Here is a 4,641-nt window from a genome sequence, read left to right as displayed (position 1 = left end):
ATGACATTTTTTGCGGCCTGAATTTGCACACACATAGCGCGGCTGGGATGACCAAAGCTACGTGACCGACTGCATAGGTGCTGTGCACGGTGTGTCTACAAAGTGAAGGCGACACATGTGCGAGATTTAGGTGACAAAAGTTCAGCACACGTGTGCTACAAGTTTTGAACAACCTATATTTCTGTTGTTTTGTGCGACGCAACGCTAACCCTTTCCGCACGATGCCTAGTGTGCCACAAAGCAAATATTTGAGTGGCGATACGCTAACGCTATAAAGGACCTTCGTGCACACTATGTTTTACGGTGGTTGATTTTATAGCTCAGATTCAATTAACTCCCGCCAATATAGCGAGTAATATTTACCATTAAATTTGGCAAGTGATTGAGGAAAAACATTAGCAATGGCTTAGCTCGGCTATGCCAGGATATACGTAGCGTAAGCGAAGGTTCAGCCGGTTATTCTTAGCTTTCCTGGTTGTCTAGGATTAGCTTGATTATCATGCTTACTGCTGCTTCAATGACACACACACGGTATGCGCACTATGTGACACATGTATAGTTATTTATTTTTTTGCTCAACGCCTGGTTGCTTCTCTATTGCCACAAAGACGGCTCGGTGGTCAGTGTAATAACACGCTGCCATCTCTGTGGCCCCAACGCAGTATTTTGAATTGATTGTCTGTCTGTGATGCACAAGATCAATGGTGGTTCCCCATTGGGTCGTCTGTACAGTTGGAACGCTGGCTAAGTCCAGGTTAAACGTGTCCTTCAAAGGAACACCAAGAGAGTCTGGAGCACGATTGAAGTCACCAGTCACAACACACAGTTCACTTGCCGCACGACTAGGTATAGACGTAGCAACTACGTCTAGAGTGTCTTTAACTGAATTGTTCGGCGACACGTACACGGCTTCAATGACCACACCACTTTCGTCAAACTGAACGGCACAAGCTTCACCCTTGGGCACCGCTACGTTTGGCAATTCACTGGCAGCAATACGGATCTGAACGAAGGGAATCAGTGGCGAAAGTAAACGTTCGGCCACATCGTCAGAACAGGTAGAACTGGTGGCATGGGCGGGTAACGATATCCATTGGTAACGCTACAGAGTGGAATCTTCTGCTTAACGAGAAAGTTCTTGCACGTTGTACAAACTCGCGCCACGGTTTCACCCCACTCAGGCGGCGCCGCTAAACTCAACGTTTCACGCATGGCACTACTTACCGGCGTCAAGTCTTTCATGTGCCACAATCTTTCACACACGTCGCGCACATATCCAAACGGATTGTTTACGAAGTCCTTCTCGAAGGTCCGAGTCGCACTGGCGCTTTCGCTAAGTTTCACCGTATAGTCAGTCAATCGGCGAGCCTTGACGTCATCGACGGCGTCTTGTTGCTTGCTGCTGCTGAGATGGTCGGGCACGTCGCTCAGCCTCCTGGCGACGCCGCTTTGCTAGACGTTCCCCCCTTTGCTCCGGTGTCTCCGCAGCATGTTTAGCCTTGTTCTGTACGTTCTTCCTACGCTCAACCGCTAATTGCCAGGCAACTACTTCGGGATCTGATGAGTTAAGCTTCTCCGCTCTTCTGCGCCGCTGAGCAGCAATTTCGCTCTCCTTCTCCACAGCTATACCACACTGGCAAACGCCCAGCGCAAACGATCAAACGCCAGCGCAAACGCCGGGCAAAGGCCCGGCGCGCCAGCTGTGTGTCGTGTGACGTCACTGCTCCTCGCGCATGCGCAGCACGGCTCTCCAGGAGCCATGCGAAACTGCTCAACATCGGCCAGTGTAGCTCACGCTACAAAAGTAATCCCGAATGAAACAATGTGCCACCGACCATCAATGACGCAGTCCACCGAATCGGTTCTTCCAAGGCATCTTGTCGTACACACTGAAGCGGTACTGCCCACAGTGAAACTGGGAATATGACGAATAGCGCGTATACAGGGTGTCCCAGCTATCACGCAGCACGATTAAAAAATAAGAGGAACGGCGTTACGCGAAGCAAACCTAGCGCGTATTGTTTCCAGTACATTGGAGTAGCCGCCTGTAACTTTTTCGTTACTGAGATTTAATGAGGTAATTGTAATTAATTAGCTAACTCGAGAAGTACTGTCCTAATTATCAAACTGTCGATGATAAAATTGTAGAGCAACATGAAAAACTCCCGATACAGCTTTCTGTTGCTCAATACGTGCTACATAAAAGTGTTTTTTCCAGTGTGAAAGAAGCCCGCGAATACACGCAAAGTGCCTCGAGTTGCCAGTCGCGCGGCCATTCTGTCCAGCTACGTGGCATTTGCATATTTTTTAATCTTGGTGATGATGATAATGAAATCTTGGTGCATCATAGTTGGGACATCCTGTATACTCCCTGTTCGTTACGCGTACAAGCAACGGGAGCTGATGCGTTGTGAAAGAAGAGGCACTCGCGCATATATGAGGACTTAGAAAGAAAATGGCGGCTTGCCAAATTTGGAGACAGAAGCGTTCCGCTTGCAAGCTTGGACAAGTCTATCCGCCGCCTTTTTTCAAGTGTCACATTTAGGTAACTATACTTTAAGCGCTAAACATTAAAAATACTACGGTCGGATCCGGACAGCTCATTGCGTGCTTACGTCATGATGGTGTGAGAAAGTAACCCTAAATACAGTTTTAATCATGAAATGAGAGCGCAGTTCTTTGACCGAGCTAGGCAAACTTTAGGTAACTCATACTTGCAGCCCCTTCTCTCGGTGCTTCCACGGACAGCTACACGTGACCGTCTCGCCGCTTTTAGCAGATCACAGGCTTATCGCGTTGCGATCGCGTCGTCAGTTTATTGGTGGCTCTTATCTCGTATCATCGGCGTATGTCGATATACGAAGTCCGAGCGCATTTCTTGTTTCGTGCGACGCACGGCCCGGATTGGAGGGGGGGGGGGGGGGGGGTCGACAGCACGCAGTGTCGCCGATTTTCCTCAAGGACTTGCGTGCTCGAACATCGAAAACCCAGGATACCCGTAGCTGGCTCGCAAAAGTAAGTATACGTTCGTGGATTTTTACAGCCTTGTTTTTCTTCTCTGAGAAGGCGAAAGCATCCATGCCGTCTTAACACCGCAAGCCACTCTGTCCGCTGCGCTTCCGTAGGTGTCTAAGTTCTTAATTCGCCGCGCCTTTTATTGTCGCCGACTCCGGTATGCGTGGGTTATTTCAGTAGCAATTGTCATCTTGTTTTCGGCGGTACCCTGAAGGAATGTTTGTTGTATTCTTGCTCTGGTCTGCCTTTGCAGCTTGTCGTAAGATGGTTAAATACCACAGTAACGGGAATGCACAGGCACAACCAAAAATCGGAGGAGCGATTTGGCTAGAGCCACAGCAACGTCGCAACCTGGTTTGAAAATCGCTATTCCGTAAGTTCAGGTGAAGGAAACAAGGTACAAACGTGTCACTCTCGGTGAGTGCGCTTCGTGGCGATTAGGTTTGCACTCTGAATGTTTCGATGACGGTGGCTATATAGACTTGCTGGTTAGATTAATCTGTTGTAACCGTGGCAGACCGACATGGACATAGAAGTCACACTAGACGACGCAAATTGCTAACTTACGAATGCTTCATTGACGCATTCAGCGTCTTATTCGGACACTTTGATCTCGGGAGCGTGCAATCATTTGTGCAGGCGGAAGTCTTGTTTCGGCTCGTCTGCGTCACATTGATGCCCCGGACGAAGTTCCGCCTCAAAGACGGCTGGACGATTGGTGGCGCAAAGGAAGGGATAACACAATGAAGCGAACTTTCTGTGAATAGCGTATAAAGATATTTAAAAGAAGGAAGGGCGCACAACGTTTTTAAAGAACGGGCTTGATGGCATGTGCAATTGCTCCATTTAATGGTGGTGCTTACATCATCATCACCACCACCACCGTTAGGATACCATAAGCTGAGATAGTTGAGGAGGAGGTTGCAGGACCAGTGGAAAGGGTGATATAATAAAGCATTACCATGGTTACACCTGAGTGGGAAGGAAATTTAAAGGAAATACATTTCAAGGAAAAAGGATCGAGGTTTGACAGGCGTTATGCAATGAATACTAATAGTATTCATTACTATAGTATACGAATAGTATACCCCGCGAGAGGTACGGAGATCGATACCTCCCACCTCCACCAAAGATATTACGGGGAGATGTCAAAAAGGGTTTATATACAATATTTACAAGTGACAGCGAGTGGTACCACAAAACAAAGATGGTGGGCCGGGATACAACTCGTGCTCTGTCTCGTCTGCTATGCTACTGCTATTTCGTACGCAGGATAGGTGCATATGGCTCATAATTCTGCATCGGAGTAGTTTAATGGTTATAGTTGCAATTGCATTTATGTGGGGCAGACAGGCCGTTGCCTCGGTGCATTTTGCGCGCGTGTATGTGCTTGCGTGTGTGCGCTTTGTTTTGATCTCACTCCCTGTCTTTCATCCCTCACCATCTCAACAGGAATAGCATGTCAGGCCTGTCGCTAGTCTAACCTATCTAGATGTTTAACTGCCTTTCTCTCTCTCAATCAGAGACTGAATGAGCACGAACGGTCGTTGAACACCGTCTAACCATTCGTTGCACTATCGTACAATTGTGCTCCCAACTTTGTACATAGTGTCGTTTTTTCTGCGT

This window comes from Dermacentor silvarum, chromosome 11 (assembly GCF_013339745.2).
Source record: "Dermacentor silvarum isolate Dsil-2018 chromosome 11, BIME_Dsil_1.4, whole genome shotgun sequence".
NCBI classification, from domain to species: Eukaryota; Metazoa; Arthropoda; class Arachnida; order Ixodida; family Ixodidae; genus Dermacentor; species Dermacentor silvarum.
The sequence above is the reverse complement of the archived record's forward strand: the minus strand, read 5'-3'. Positions refer to the sequence as shown.